The sequence below is a fragment of the Chlamydotis macqueenii genome, chromosome 7 (genome assembly GCF_036417535.1).
Source record: "Chlamydotis macqueenii isolate bChlMac1 chromosome 7, bChlMac1.mat, whole genome shotgun sequence".
Classification (NCBI taxonomy): Eukaryota; Metazoa; Chordata; class Aves; order Otidiformes; family Otididae; genus Chlamydotis; species Chlamydotis macqueenii.
This window is the reverse complement of record NC_141562.1, coordinates 39,135,730-39,152,779: the sequence shown is the minus strand read 5'-3', so window position 1 is coordinate 39,152,779 and position 17,050 is coordinate 39,135,730.

Sequence of the window (17,050 nt, the reverse complement as noted above, 5' to 3'; positions counted from 1 at the left end):
TTCTGAGGAAGAACTGTTACTATGCAGCAAATGTATGCAAAAGGGAAAAAGCCATCTGCAAACATTAAAAAGAGAGCAAATAAATAGCTGGTTTAAGACAAAGAATCCTGATAGATCTTTCTGAGCAGAAGAGCTGATGGCAATTCGGATAATGCCAATAACTGACAAACGACGCGGCTTCTGAAGGAATCTGCGGGCTTTGGTTTCAGCTCTGTGTTTTGTAGATCGTATAGAATAAATTGGAATTGTAAGAAGTATCAACAGCAGAATGAATCGCAAAATACATTGTGAAGTGCACTTTTTGCTCTCCGTTGGCCACCGTAGGATGACATTTCCAGTCACTACTCCCTCTCCCTCCGCACTCCTGCCACAATATACAAACCCCGGGGATGGGTATGAGCGGGACCCCTCTCGGTGACAGCGAAGCGGCGGGCAGCGCTCGGGTGCGTGGCCGCAGGCGCGTCCTGGGACAGGGACAGAGTTGGGGGAGGCTCTGCCCAGCCCCTGCGGGCACTGTCCCCCAGCGCTGCCCCGTCTTGCGGCGCAGCACAGGCAACAGGGTGGAAAAGGCTGGAAAAGCAAAATAGCTCTGTGTGTGGAACTCCTTCCGACCAACTACCTGGCTTACCCTCTCTCCTCTCGTGGCGCTCAGTCACTAAAACATCTGCCACTGTTTCTGCAAGAGGAAACCTTCCTCCTTCCTCCACAGTCAATAAGGACTGACGAGGACCATTTCATTAATAACCTCCCGTTGATTCATCACTGCACTCTGACCGAGGTATTCACCTCTCCTCTTAGCTGAGAGGTACAATCTTTTTTTTTTTTTTCTTTACAGAGATTGAAATGCTGCCTTTTGTGTTAGTAGTGGATACGAGGCGTATTTCATTAGTTTCAGAAATATTCTGGTGCTATGCATAGCGGTTGCACGCTGATTTTTTAAACAAATGTGCAATTATAGTAATGTGGTTGTTATTCTCGCTAAAGATGGAAGCGGGTTCTTGGAAAAGTATCACAGGCGTATTTTGAACTGAACTGGAGGGTTTGCCCCGTGGAAGCTGGTTCCTGCGTGAGAAGCGCTGTAGATCACTAGGAATTTCCTGCAAAAGGCTCCTGCAGAAGCTGCCGCTCCCCAGAGGCGAGGTTTAGTCCTGTAGAACACTGAAGTCAGAGGAAATAATCCAATTAACGCCAGTGAGTTTTGACTCGGGCGGAGGAATCCTGGTTAGTTCAACCCAAAAACTCAAATTGTTTTTAAGAAGTCCTCTAAATTGTCCTGCCTGAATTTTGATGAAGTGGAGGAGAGGGATGGATGAGGCGTGAGCATCTGCCCCGGGCCGCCCCGCGCTCTGTTTGTCCTTGTGTTCAAACACGCTGAGCAACCGCTGTGGCCGTCTTCCTGAGCATCCTGCGACTCCTGCGCAATTTCTCCAGAACGAATCGTACCTGGGAGCACAGCCTGCAAAACTGTGTTTGTCCTCTGTGAGGGGATGTGTCTCATCTGCAGAAGGGGAAAATAAAAGTTGGCACAGAAGCAGTCGGTCTGAGCTCAGACCTTAGGCGCGTCTTTTGTGTTGAAACAAGGCAGTTAAGCCAAACTGCCAGGAAAGCTGAGCGAACACGGATTCATCATAGCAAAACCCTGACGGCATTGCTCGCGCTGCTCCTGCCGAGCAGGTTTCTATCACCACCCAAACCCACGGGGCCGGGGGGTTGCACCAGTTCAGCTTCGCTCGTTAAACCCTTTTCTGCAAATCACGATTCACGGTCCGATGAGTTTTGCTTTGGTCACATGAAGAGCAAAATACTGGCAGCCTGTAGGAATTTTCTCATGTTTTATAGGCGATGTTGTGTTTAAATGTGCCTCATCCAGCCACAAACAGGAGCGCTGGCAGTGAGTGCAAATAGCTTGTGAATATGTAATTAGAAGAAATGATCATCAGCATTTACCAGTTATTCTCATGAAAAATGTCACGGAGGAACATCATCCGGATGATTGCTGCTGCGGCTGCTTGTGAAATGCACATTTATCACAGCATTTGCAGTTTGCCCAGCTCAGGCAGGAAACACAAGAGAAAAAGTGGAGGAAATTGGAAGATTTGGTGGCTCACCTCTAGAAGTGACCGTGTGCCCCCCGAGCACTTTTGGGGAGCTAGGGATGATATTTCCCAGCTCGGCGTGCTGTGCTGCCAGCAGATATGCTGTTATTGCTGGGCAGTTATTGGAGGGGGACACTTTAGGTTATTCCGGGTGGAGGTGGAGGCATGGCATCATTTTAGCACTTACCTCGTTTCCTTGCGGTCGGGGCTGGGCTGCCAGGGTGAGTGATGAGGATCTCGGGCGTCAACCCCCACGGCAGCCGCCCCGACTCGGGCTGCTGGAAAACGTTACTGGGCTCCTGGGCAGCTTCTCCTGTGGACAGCGGGGAGATGGGGGACAACTCCTGGGTGCAGATCACACTGTTCCTAGAGCAAAGCTGTATCCTAGGAATCAATGGGAATGTTCCTCTTTGAGATGAATATACACGCCCTAGCTGTCACCAAAACACTCTTCCAGAGCAGGAGAGGGCTCCCCAAAGGGCAGTCCTGGTAACCCCTGCGGGTTACGCCCCTCTTATGCATTTGCAGTGTTTCTGAAGGCACACGGCACTGTGCATCTCTTCCACAATGCCTGAAACTGTTTAAAATTCATAATCAGGTTGGTGATGCCCACAGGTGAGGAATCACAGTGTTTCATACACCACCTTTGTACCGTACATCCGTCATGGCTGCGGCAACTTTGAGATTGCTCTTGACAACTGCTCTTGGTCTTCCTTTCTCTTTTTTCTTGAAAAGCTCATGAGCGGAGTGTGGCAAACTTAATTAAAGCCTGTGGTCTCACAAAGTCTCTCTGTCCCTCAGGTCTCGGATGAAACAATTTTCCCCAAACTGAAAACACTTAGAAGTATTGTCTTTGTTCTCTCCTTCAGAAAGACTATAAAGACCCAAAGTCCCCTCAGCTATAGAAGGTGAAATTGTGTTTGGCTTATTTTTCTTTTTCGACAGCGCTGTATCGTGTTCTTGAGAGTTTCTGCCTCTTTTCGGGGTGTGACCCCACGATCTCTCTGGGAATGTCTAACCGCACGCAGCATATGCTGCCAGCTTCTCCACGCCATGGAAAGAAGATGAGCTGGGAAGCGCACCGCCGCTAGACAGCTGGGTTAATAATAATTTAATGAAACTCCCTCCTGAGGAGCGCCTGCGTCCCTCCAGCCTCCAGCCACCTCGCCGTCGCTCGGGTCTTGCAAGCCCCCTCCTTTGCCGTTAACGAGGGGTTTAACTTGCAGCTATGACAAGAGAAACGTGAAGCTTTCCCTCCTCCCGGTGAGTTAATAGAAAAATAAACAGAGATGGATAAAGAAACCCGAAGGAGATGAGCTAAGGACTGAGATCCAAAAAAGACAAGGAAAAAAAGGCTCAAAGCAGGACGATGCGTAGGGAAGGGACCTTTTCTAATTTTGGAACCCTCTCGACCTGTGCTGTGCAGAAAGCAGAGGCACGGACAGAGTCACACTGGCTCTGTTCGATCCTCCTGCATCTCTGGAGAGGCAGATGTGTCCCAGCCTGCGGTCTGCTGTCAGCCAGCCTGCTGGGATGCTCCTCGGCGCTCTGTGCCGTAAGCTCGCCTCGGCCTGATGTCGCGGCACCGCTCCGGCACGGAGCATCCTGCAGGACCCGCTCTGGCTGTGGTGTTGGTCAGGGACAGGTCCTCGCTGGACACCCTTACGGCCCAAGTAACAGTGTTTTGGGAAAGGAAGGAGTGCTGGCAGCTGCGGGCTGCTGTTGGTGATGCCGGAGGTAAGGAGGCGAGGAGCTCGCAGAAGGGTTTCACCAGCAGCGCCTCGGGTCCGGCTTTCATCCACCGGACCTCCGGCGAGCAGAATTGCACGGCAGCATGGGCCAAATGTTCCGTGCTTTACTACTCGATAGTTTTTGGCAAGTAGTTTGAGTTTATTGATGGCTTTATTGGGAGGTTTTATTTCTCCTTGAAGTCACCCAGCTTTCTTTCTTTTTTTTTTTTTTAGTTTTGCTTTTCATTTGTCCTTGAATCGAATGAGATTTCCTGAACTGGGAGGCTTTCAGGGCAGGACAGCCTAATCGGGAGAGCTGAACATTTTATAGACGTGCGTGTTGCTGTTGCCTGTTAGCACTGCGACCGGGGGAAGGAAGGGAACCCCACCTCCCACCAACTTGTTTCTCCCCGCTCTGCTTACTGCTTTCTGAAGCCCCTTCCCTTCTGTCTGTCCCAGTTTGTGTGTAGTACAAATATTGCCACACAGAACTTGAAGAATGCATGTTTCATTAACAAATTGTCACATGCAAATGTACTTTCCTCTGCAAACCCAACAGTCCATTTACAGGTGCATTGGACATTTCTGAAAAGGTTTCTCTCCAAACATGAGCGCAGCGTTCCATACCGGCAGGAGTACAACACGGTGTTTTCCACTCCAGTAGTAAAGATGCAATTGGGAGTTTCAGTGGCTGTAACACTCAGTGTGTGCAAAAAACAATGTCCAAAAAATGGAAAAAGTTTTCACAATACTTGAGAGGAGATGAAGATCCACCGAACTTTTGTCTTCAATCGAGGGAATAATTAATTGGATCATTTTGTTGCTTTAAAAATTGTAATTAAAAGGTCTTTGTTCTACAAGTACAAATCTTGACTGTTAGAAATTCTGGATATTTAGAGCACATTGAATTTAGGGAATTTGAGAAGTAATTATAGTCTTGAGGCCAAAAATATCTTACTCAGCTTCAGTGTATGATGCCTTTTTTTTTTTCTTTCTGATGAACTGCATGTATTCCTAATGAGTTTCTGAACTAAAACAAGATTCACAAAGAAGTGCCATTTCCCAAATTGGCATCAATTTGCAGAAGGTCCACCTAAATTCAGAATACAAGCTCCCAGAGGTCCCTTTTTTCTGTTTCTGGGTACACACGTTGGTTAGGTGCTGGTGAGAAGCTCCACATCCACCTCGTGGTTAGGTAGGCACAGGCGGGGCAGGGGGACGTGGTCCAGGAGGCAACAGCAGCATCCCTGTGATGTGATCACTCAGTTCTGGAAAACCTCAGCTCTGCAGAGGAGAGACAACAAAAGCACACCAGGAGATTAAATTTAGTCTCTACACTGGAGCAGGGAACGGCAGACAAAGCGTGGGAAGATTTACCGACTCGCCGAGGCTTAATTGCTGCCACGGGTGCGTATTTTGGGGAGACCGTGGGAAAAAGGACACAAATGGTGTGAAGTGGTCCCAAGCAGGTCACAGCAGGGCTATTTGAAATGTGCTCCTTGGCTTGTCATGCGGAATAGTAGAGTAATTGCTACTGTATCAATTAATTGTGAAAGGTGTTTTCACCTGGTTTGTTACCTTTTGGGTCAAGCTGATCGCAAAAGGAAAAATATACCCAGGCCAAAAGGCAATGCGGATAGACCCTGCTGCCTGTGATTTATAGTTTTAATTAAAAGCTTTTTAAGCTTTAATTAAACAGGTACATCAGCACTCAGTATTCAAGAAAAATGCCTTTGTGTTTAGGTCAATTGAATAACGTAAAATATAATGAGATACATATTTCTAGTCTAGAGCCTCACATGAAAAAAAAAGCAATATACATAATTAAAAAGTAAATTCAAACTGATAGGAGAGAGCTGTTGTCATACGAAGTAAAAGGTATGCTTTAAATTAACACCAGGAGAGAGGGGTTTTTGTATTTCCTCACTGTAGCACCCCGTAAAAATCCCGTGGTACAAATTGAGTCGACTTCATGGACGGGTATCAAAGATAGTGTGCTAAACTAACTAACGGGTGATTATTTCTAATCCCAATGGTGCTTAACGCAGACCAGGTAGTAAAAGCTGGAAGTGGCAAGCTGTAGCACAGAAATTGGGAAGCTTTCTGCCTTGGAAACCTCCTAAAGCTGCTCACACCCCTCTTCAGTACCACCATTGTGGGTCCCTCCTAGAATTTCTTCCTGGCTCCTGGGGAGATGATTTACCTGACCCCTCCAGTTTTTGGTGGTCCCATTCCCATTGCCCATGTCTCCCCGTGCGCCATGGGCTTGGAGGAAGGGCGGTGCGGGGAAGATGCAGTGTCGCGTCCGTGGCGGCAGTGCCACGGCTGTCTCACCTGTTAGTCCCGTGGCATGAACTAACCCAGGAGCTGGCCGCAGGCGTCCGAAACAGCCAAGCTCTCAGTTTGAGGAACTGTCTGCAGACCGAAATTAAATCTGAATGCAAATAGTGAGTGTGATGAAATGATGCCAAGTTGATAATTTTACAAAGAAATCCCATTTAACTCTACATGCAACCCATACTCCAGACAGCTAACGAGTGAAGTAGGTGTGTTTTGGCCTGTATTCCTGATAAAGGCTGCAGAAAGAGTAAAACACAGGACCCACAAGTTCTTTTGAAAGTATTCAGGTATTTGTGCTATTTGTGGTTCCAAAGCAAGATTAAAAAAAAAGGAACTGGAAAGAATCTCCTCTTTGGATCATTTGGAATTTTCTTCACTGCCTCTGTGTTTTAACATTCTTACCAAGGCTCTCATGGCTGCCCGGGGAGGGGCCTTGGAGAGGAGAGGGAGCCAACGCACCCTTGGAAGGCTGCAGTCATTGAATTGCTGGCCCTCGCTTCAAAACATTTCCAAGGTCTGTAGGAAGGCACATTTCTTCACTCGAAAGCATGGCATTGTCTGAATAATAGTGATGGAGCTTTTTTTTTCCTTGTTAAGGCTCTCTCTGAAAACAAGCGCAGGCCAGGAGCGCTTGCGGTGATCTCTGCGCGAGGGCAGGGCCCTGGCAGCGCTCATCTTCCGGACACCTCACCATGGCCACGGGTCACTGCCCGCCTCCGTGCTGGGAGGGGGGATGCTGCCGCGGCCCCTGGGGATCCGCTGGGGTGCGGGATGTCTTGCTTCTCACGTGGTAGATCAAGTAATAATGCATCATGGGTGAAATTTTTTTCCACTGAGGGTGGTGGCACACCGGCCCAGGTTGCCCAGAGAGGTGGTGGATGCCCCATCCCTGGAAACATTCCAGGCCAGGCTGGACGGGGCTCTGAGCAACCTGATCTGGTTGGAGATGTCCCTGCTCCTGGCAGGGGCTTGGACTGGATGGGCTTTAAAGGTCCCTTCCCACCCAAACCCTTCTATGATTCTGTGATTCTATGAAATACCAAAACCAGCAAACAGCTGGATAACGGCCATGCTGCTCAGATCGCATTGTGATAAGTGATGGAAGATAAACACCAACTGCTTGCTTGCACAACATAATGTTTTCATAACTCAGCCCAAAGAAAGTAAAATAAGATTATATTTTCCTTTCACTTAAAAGAATCATCAGTGTTTACAGCAGACACCAAATGTTTGAGAAACGTGGGGACTTCACTTATTAAGCCAGGAGGAGCCATAAAGTTTGCATCACTCTCTAATTCTTGTCTTGTTTATCCATGTTCCTTCATGGCCATCACGAAGTTCCAGTTTCTATGAATTTAGAAGGAAAAAGCTTTTCAGCAAAGATGTAGATGCAGTAAATAAAAAATATTTTTCAAATTGATTTTATCTTTACCAAAGTCAATATTAAAAAATTCTAGGAAGTAATTTGTCAATTTCCTAAGAACAAAATATTTTGATACCTTTTAGAAAACTTGGAAAATTTATAGAAAAATGTATATTTGCATTGTAAAGCCTCAAAATGGTATGATTTTATCCTTTTGTATTTTTTGAAGTTGCTAATAAACTGAGCAGATGTCTCTGTGCCTATGGTGTCAGTGGTTCAAGGTTCCCTCGGCTACAGAGGTTTTGAAGTTAGCGTGTACACTTTGGATGTTAGAGGGAACTCTGAGTGAAAATTATTTCTAAACTATCTTCATTTTTTATATTTTTTATTTAAACATGACTTTTTTTTTAATCAATGCACCATTATGTGTCAACACTATAAACTGTAAATCCAAGTGTTAAATACAACTGATGAGGATTTGTTTTAACAGATTTTGGTTTTAAAATCTCATTCTAACTGTGTTTGAATCAGCATGTGAATGTTTCCTGTATTGCAGGTAAAACGCAGAGATTTCATCCCAAAGCATAGTTCCTACAAAAGCCTCCTCACACCAAAGTCACTGCAAGGGGAACGCTTTAGGCAGCAGAGCGTGTTTATTGTCAGTAGTCCTTGATTTTCTTTTTCATGCTACAAGTGGCAGAAGGATGTAGCACACAGCAGCATGGTTTGCATTTACACATTTAATTTACGGGACAAAATCCTTCCATATTTTTTTCCCTGTGCTTTTGTTTGATGGTAGAGACCCTGCTTTGGTAACCAAGTTCTGCCCTCACCGTTTCTTTCATGGACCCTTGCAGCAAAATAACTGGAGACCCGGTGCCTGCACTAGCTTGTTAACTACAGCTGGGAATACGGGGTGGGCCAAGGAACACCCAGCTGGAGTCAATGCAGAATTAAGGTCATTATTTAAAAGGAGTGGAGCAAGCTTAGTCTTCTTCTTCCACCACCCCAGCACCAGGGATGTGAGCTCTGTGGGGATGCTGCCTCGGGTGAGCCCTCTCCCAGCCCTGCGGTGTGGAGTGTTGGTGTCGCAGGAGGCGTTCTTGTTTCTCCTGAGCTTGTGGATCTGCTGAGTGGAGAACGTGCTGAAGGAGGAGACCTGGCCTGTGAGCTGGTGTGCTGGATAGTCCAAGGTGCAGCTTCAAGAGATAGGTAGGTCTCTATGCATTAAAAAAATCTGCCTGATAATCTAAAATAATATAGTTTGAGAAACTAAGAGCTTTTTTTTTTTTTTTTTTTTTTTGTACAAAAGCCTCAAAAACCTTTTAAAAAGCAACTCTGTGACTCAGATGAGCAGGGTAGCAAAGAGGCTACAGCTGCGGGAGAAATGACCTTGCTGTGAGCGTGCCTGTGAATATTGGCTGGAACCGCGCTTCACGCGCACGGGGGCTGTTTGCAGCACTTCTGAGGCTTGGGAGAGTGGCATGTGAGGTGGAAAACTGGGCTGAATGAGGAAAAAAAACCTGAGATGGCTGGATCTGAAAGCTGTAAAGCGAGTGAGGCAGCAGCTCTTGACTCGGTCTGTGCTGTAACAGGAGCCTCTTTCAGAACGGCAGAGGGTGGGGAGGACATTGAGTGCTGTCACAGGCCATCTGTGCTGTGCTGAGGGGACACGTATGCGCGTGTGGCCAGAGATGATGGCTGGCACTTTCTACCTGTAATGGTACCGGCATTTCATAACTGGTATTCCCGTGCTGCACACGTGGTTGGTATCCTACCTGTTCGTGCCATTTGTCCGTGGTTATTTTATTGTAGCCTGGCCAAACCGTGGGAGTTATTTAACCACATGAATGAGTCAGCTGGAGAGTGGTCTGCCATGGACCACTTGTGTTGGTGGTCTCCTGCTATCCTCAGCACATGCCCTGACTGCTGGAGTCATCTCTGTTAGTCTGTATTCATTCTTTTTTTTATAGCTTTTTCCTTCTCCTTTGGTTTATTACCAGACCTCCTTTTACCCCTGAGTGGAGTAATTTTCTTGTTGATTATCTGCCTAAGCTAAAATGAGACAATGGCCAAATTAACAGCTCTTTATTCTACTGTTAATTGGCATTTGACCAGACACTCCAAAATTATGCTGCTAAGCTGCATAATAAAAGAAAAATCCACAATTAAGAATGTTCTTTTTTTTAATTTTAAAATCAACCAATTTTTTCTTATTTACATTAATGTGGCTTCTCATGAGCAAACTGGGGTTCTGCAAAATCTGTGCTGGGGAAAGCTTCAGAGTTCCGCCTCCCCCTATAGCTGATTTCTGTAACTTATTCTAGCCACTGTACATTGTATTTCATAGAATCCCAGGATGGTTTGGGTGGGAAGGGAGCGTTCAAGCCCACCCAGTCCAACCCCCTGCAAGGAGCAGGGACGTCCCCAACCAGATCAGGTTGCTCAGAGCCCCGGCCAACCTGGCCTGGGATGTTTCTAATACTTGCTTCCTAAGCCCCAGATCTCAGGAACATGCATGATCAGTTCAGCTTTACAAACCAACTTATGAGCAGTGGAGACCGTGTAACTGCTTAAAAGGTAGAAATTAATCTTTTCCTGGGCTGCCATTTCAACCAGCCACAGAAAGGCTCTTGTCAGTCACCAAGCCTTGCGGCAGCCTCTTGGCCCGTTTTTTAGCTTATGACTGCGTTTGTGTCGTCACCCACCCCTTGCACTCTCCCTGGAAGTGCTCTAGCAAGTGCTTGGTGCTCCAGCCTGGCAAAAACGTCCTTCCTTCCTGACCAGCCAAGTAGGTCGCTGTACCCTTTCTAGTTAAGAGCATCGCACTTATTATGCGGTTCACTTCTGTCAGGCAGGCTTCTTGGGTCCATGTTTTTCTTGCTTACATTTCTGTAAATTTAAACTGACTCGATAGGCTCAACAATCCATTCCTATTTAACGGCAAGTCAACTCAATTTTCCCTTTCTTACAAAGTGGCTGAGTCTCCAAGGCATGCAAAAAAAAGACCCTGTAACAATCTTGTACGTATGAGGCTTGATTTTTACGAGTTCTTTTTAGCGCTGCAGTTCCCTGTAAAAATACAGTGTTAGTACTGCATAAAACCAGCAGGTACGTCCGCTCTGCTTTACTCTCTCTCCTCACTCAACTGTTATTAGAAACTAATGTTTCCAGGATTTGTACATTAAATTATGTGCTGCTGACTCTCGTGCAGGCTTGTCCAAGATCACATTGGTGCCCTGCAAACAGGGTTTATGGATTTTACATTAGTGAGCTATATCCCCTTTTCTTGCCAGTCTTACCAAGCTCACACCTACCTTTTGTACCTTTCTGGTTTGGGTTTTTTTTTTCCCCCCTCCCCTGTAGCCTGGTCGGGTTGATCTTACATAACTGATGGCTAAATAACACTTGGTCTGTTGTGGAACAGTCGCTCCAGTCTGCTTGCTCATCCTTTCTGATCTGTGTGAGAAAATTTGTAAAACTACCATAAACAGGCTTTTTTTTTTGTTGTTTTTGTAGGAGTGGGGTTAGAAGTGGCATCTCAGTAGTATTTGCTTTCTGTTAGATTTTGAGTATAGAGGGGAAAAACATAAAAAGTAAAAATAGATGCCAAAGTATCTTGAGGACAACCAGAAAAGCAATCCATGGTGAGATAGAAAAGACAGAGCACGATGAAATGCTAATAGCGTGAGTGCACTTCCAGTTCTTGAACTTCTACACAAGAAAACTTGGTATCTGATGTGATGGTGCGCTTCATAATATAATGCAGTCATTTCAATATCTCTTGACCTTTTGAATTTCAAGCCAGAGTATTTCCAAATTCCTCAGCTATTTAAAAGTTTTATTTCCCTGAGGTTAAGCCTACATCTTCACTCTACCTTCTGTTGTAATCATTGCCCCTGTCTTGTGTTCTTTTCAGTATCTTGTTGTTTTTCAGCCTTATGTCTACACTGCAGGGAAGCATTGGCTGGATGTTTTACAGGATCTGTGCACGCCAAAGAAATTCTGCTCTTGATAGCAATTCTTTGTCAGAAAACTCCAGTACAAATAGCCATGCCTCCATTTTAGAAAGGCTTTTCCCCCAATAATGTAAGGTCAGCATTTAAGAACACAAAGAAACACTTTAAAACGTAGCCATATTTTTGGATGTTTTCCTGACCCATGTTGACAGAGCTGGGACCGACCTTGTCTGAACTCAGCTTTGATGCCACTTTGAGAGGAATGTCAGACTAGAGGTCTCCAAAGGTCCCTCCCAGCCTGAGCTGTGAGCCTGTGATAGGTACAAAATCTTGGTTAAAATTTTTCATTCTGCCAGAACATAAAGACATTTAGATGAAATTTTAGTCTACTGTCTAAAGTGAGCTAGAAAAATACCAGAGGAAACAAATTTTAGCAAAATGGTTATTTTGCAAGCTAGAAATTAAGTTGAAATTCTTTAGTTGCATCACTGGACAGACACTCAGGAGTTTGAAAGCAGATCTATTGGCAATCTGGAGGGTTCAGCCCAGGACCTGACTTCTGAAGCCCCCAAACTGCTGCTTATGGAGCAGACTATGGTGGTGAGTAATGCAACATAACTGTGTTTGGGGTTGAGTGGAGTCTGCAGCTCCTGGGTACTTCAGCTTGCTATTTATTGTGTAATACATCCCACATGATTGGTCTGAGATTTCTTATGCTGTCCTAATTGTGGGATTGTTCCTGCTCTCTGGTGAGAGCACTGTGAAACACTCATGCCCTACAGAACCAACACCTAAGATGAGGTGGTAAGCAAGCAAAGTTGATTAGAAGATGCTGTTTTCAGGAATGAAGGGCTCTTCATCAGCTGAATCAAGGTGAAGATACATACCACTGATTGAAGATCTCTGGAAGAGGTCTCTGGTCAGGCTGTGTTCCTCTGACCTGAGATCGATCCTGTTTTATTTTCAGCTCACACAGCAGAAGCAACAAGAAGCAGGAACTAACGTGGATAGCAGTAAAGCAAAAGAAAAGGGGTAAGCCTGCAAAAATCAAAACATTTAGCACAGCCCGAAATATACGGTGATAAGGAAATTAAGGAGATGTAGCATGATGGAGCTTGAAGGCTCAAGCTATGCCTGCTCAGTAATGTAGCAGTGACAATAAGCTTAAAACTGACACGGAACAAACAGAAAGGCATAAAGGTAAAATGAGCAAGGATGTGATGTTTGAAGCACCATTGATGGGGATATGCTGAGCTAGGTGGCTTGTAAGTAGTACAAAACATCATCTGCGTGAAAGCTGGTTAGAGTCAAAATAATGAAATTTTGCACACTTAGTTAAATGCAGTTCCCTGAGAACGCTGCTGCTTCCCCAGGAGAACAGTTGCAAAGGTACTGGGGAGATGTGATTTTAGGTCAACTGACTTTGAGGTGTTGCTTATAGAGCTTTGTGAGGCAGCTCATTGCCAGCCTTCAAAAAGCTTGATTAAAAGCCGTGAGTTGCATTCAGGTCCAGTCCTGGGGGAGTATCTCCATAGTTTTCTTAAAACTGCAGAGAATATGAAAAACCAGCCAGGTCTTGCTCAGACTCTGCCCTTTCTGGCTTTGAAAACTAACTGCTGGACTCTGCGGAGGAGATGGTGTACAATGCTTTCCATTTGCATGTGTCTGGAGTGTGTGGTTTCCCCTAATTCTTCCAATGCAAAACCCTGCAAAACTTCATGCTGATAAAATCCCAGCCCACATCTCCTGGATTTCATTGTTGGCTCGAAACTCCAGCCAAGACTTTGAGGGTTGGATGAGCTTGGGCTCAGTGAGGAGCAAATCTGGACCACTTTGTGATTACAGTGGCTTGATACAAACCCAGAGCTTAACGAGTGAAACGGCATGGGTCCAGGGTTTGCCTCTGCCCTGCGGAACGGCCGTGTGAAATGCTACAGTACTTCCGTGTCTGGTTCTTTGAAAATGGAAATGAAGTTAGAACAAACAGCGGCAGCTAAAATTAACAAGAGTTCCAACTCCTTTGCTAGTGGGTGCAGATTGCCGTTTCTAGGGAAACTGACAATAAGCTGGCGTAAAAAGACTTCTTCTGAAGTGCCCAAAATTATTTGAAGTCTAATACTATCAGGCTGTGCTCTGTAGGCTTTATGGCAGGCTCTTCTGTTGGAAAGCTGGTTACAAAGGAATAGCTGGGGTTTTCTTTGCAGTGCTTAGATAAATTGGGGATCTACTGCGCAAATAAACTTTGCCACATTTTAATTCTCTTTCACACTGACAGAACTTTGAGAGTTGCTCCTGGTCTGGTTTATTGTTCTTTTATTATAAGTTTGTCAGAAACTAACCATAGGTAGAGCAGGAGAGCTTGCAGACCTTGTTTTAGCACCCGTGCTCAGGGAGCCGAGGATGAGCTTCCGCAGCCCCTGGGCAGGGACCCTTGCTGTGCCTGCGGTCTGAGTTAGGAGCGCAGTTCAGCGGCTGTGCCTTGTCTATCTGTTGTTTGTGTCATGTCCTGCTCTTCTTCCAAGAGGCTCATCATGCTCCTCCTCTTTCTAGGAGACTGACAGACCTTGGACTACATATTTCAGCCTGGACCATCAGGAAAATTCAGTTACTTGGGCAACATCTATTTTTTTGGTGAGATACCAACTTTGTAGACATGTGGGAGCTTCTGCTGGATTAGAGTGGAGTTTGTTTTCTCCATGCAGATGGCTTAATTTGTATTCAAGTATCAAAAGACTAGAGGGCCAATACAAGGAGACTTCTGTTCCTCAGGGCTGGATCCTCTTCCTCTGAACTCTTGGCTATTTTTCCCTTTGCTCTTTGTGCTCCTGTCTCCCACACTCCCAGTACTCATCCCAGCACCATCCTTGCTATCACATTTTCCAGCCTCCCTCCCAAAATGACACATTTATGAATCAAAACACATTCCAGCTACTCTTCCAAAAAAACATTACTGTGCACAGGAACTGTCTTCTCTAGCTACTCTGAGAGTCTCTTGCTGGTACCTGTTTATGCATTTCATATTTGTCTGGGCAACAGCTGTGCTTTTTGTGCCTCAGATCCTGCTGTAAAATGCAAAGGTACAATTATCAACAGTAATCACATTTTTTCCTATTAGTCACTTATTTCTTCCTACAAGTCAGCAGCTTGTTCCTGAGGTACCACCATGTTGCATACAAATGTTGGTTGTTTTTTTTTTTTAAAAAAAAAACCAAACATAATGTGGATTTGCTAGAGCTGCATTTTGCAGACGGTAGGCCTATGTAACATTGCAGTCTCTTGCCTATTGATTCTGGCGTTTCCTCCACTTCTGTTTTCTATGCTGGTTATTCCTATGTCAGCTTTTCAGGGCAAAACTTCAGGTTTTTTTTTCTGTGTGCTCAGGTGGCTCTAGCCCTCACAAGGAATTTGGTTATTAAGGGGATGATCGTAGAGCAGGACCTGGGGGCACAGCAAGAGGCAGGTACTTGACATAGCATCTGTTCTGTGTTGAGCGCACGCGTTCCTGCCATGGGACTCTCTCCTGCCTCACAGCTGATGAAGGAGCGTGGGTGAACTCCTGCCCAATGCCCTGTGTGGGCTACGCCTTCTATCTCCTGCAGGCATTTATCTTCCAGTAAGTACGCACCTCTCCATGTTGCTTCAACAACACAAAACTGGAGTAGTAAGACTGAAAATCAGCTTTGTCCGTAATTTCCTTGGGTGCTCTTAAGGGTTAACCTCAAAATGTTACTACATTTTGATGTAGGAGGACTTTTGATGTGGTTGTTTTGCATGAATATACTTTAGAGGAATAGCACAGAGAATATTCTGAACTATGACTAAGAACCAGCAATCGGCAGGATAATCTCCATCTGTTTTTGCAGAATCCATTCTTGCTGCAGTTGGCCAACTGCAGCATTTCCAAATGAAATGGAAGCATCAAACAAATGCATCTGTGAGAGAGAACCTCTCAGTGGCTGGTTCATATGTGCAACAAATAATGATCAGAACAGACATCTGCTGTGGCTTTCAACAGGCAGCGGGCCTGGGCTTGCAAGCACCTTGTTTTGACATTAACTGGTGTATGAGGAGACTAATTTTTCTGTGAAAAGATTATTAAAGTACCTAGAGATGGTAGAAAAAATGGGAATAGTAACAAAGGTAAAGCACTAATTAAGTTAAATAATACGGCAAATATGTACATATGGTATGCTTCCCTCTGCCCACTTATTACTCTGCTTCAGTTTTCTGATGCCCGTTCCTGGAGAGCTGCAGATTTTCAGAAGGAAAGGGTGGGACGGTTCCAGACCGCAGCCAGGGAAGATGTAGGTGTAAGTATGCAGTTGCTGTGTGAGCTCAGTTTGACAGCTCCCTTCTCAGGTCCTGCCTAACGCTGGCAGCAACTGAAACTTGCTGATCATCCTTTTAGATGGAAAACTCCCCCTGAGCCTGTAATCCTTTCTGCCTAAATGCCCAGCTGCTCGGGTATAAACCCTAAATTCCAAGACAAGCTGTTCTCATCCAGACAGAGCAGCTCCTGCAGCCTCTGGGACTCCAGCATGATCTTCTGCTGGGTCTGGAGGACCTGTCTGCAGGGGCAGAGAAGAATGAGGCCTCTGCTGCTGGGGTTATTTCTTATTTACCCAATTATTGCTCAATATGAAGTGCATGCATGGTTTGTCAGATGTGGCAGCGGATGTGAATCTCCTTATGCTGGTAACGAGCTTGCACCAGGAGCTGAGGAAATAGCCCTGTGTCTGCAAATGGAGAGACAAACCCCACGGGCGGCTCTAAGGCCTCTCCCATCAGCTGTGTGAAGCGGCTTGTGGTGGCTGGGAAAACATTAAAATGTGACTTTTCTAGAGCTGTAGGCTTGACAAAAGTCTTCATCTCTGCTGAAGGAGCAGTAACTCGTTAGCGCACTGGATGGATGAACCACTGCTGTCCAGCACGGCTACTCTGGAAAGACCCTTCCACAAGTCTCTGCTTGTCCCAGGACAGCCGGGATGTGTGGGGTCCTGCTGCTGCTATTCCTCTTTAAGTCTTCAACACAAAACCTTTTCTAAAATTTCTATCAAACATCTGATTGCACATATTCTTACAGCAGCATTTTATTCTCCTTTTATTACTCTGATCAACCAGACTTTGCTGTGTGTGCCGCTGGTAGCCAGCTCTCATGAAGTCTGTCTGGTACATTTCTCCATGTTTTTTTGAATTGTGAATCAGGTTTGCTAAGTGTGTCTGGCTCTGTGTGCTGGATTTCAGAGGTTGGGTATGGCCTGGTGAGGGAATGGAGAGGAACCGGGGCAGTGGTGGGCCCTGGGCTGGGCTGGAACAGGGTCCTGGGCCATGGGCAGGGCGGGGGAGGGTGACCAGGGACGTTAGGGCTCATTAGTGCCCTCGGCCCTGACAGAGGGTACACTGCTAAACTACTGCGATAGCAGAAAAGACAAAGGTGTGAAATAATGCACTAAAAAAACCCCAAACCAACTAGCCAAATAAAAAAAACAAACCCCAAAACACAAAACCAATCCAGTAACAAAATTTACAACCGAAAGAAGTGTAAGTGGTGAGGTGTTATAC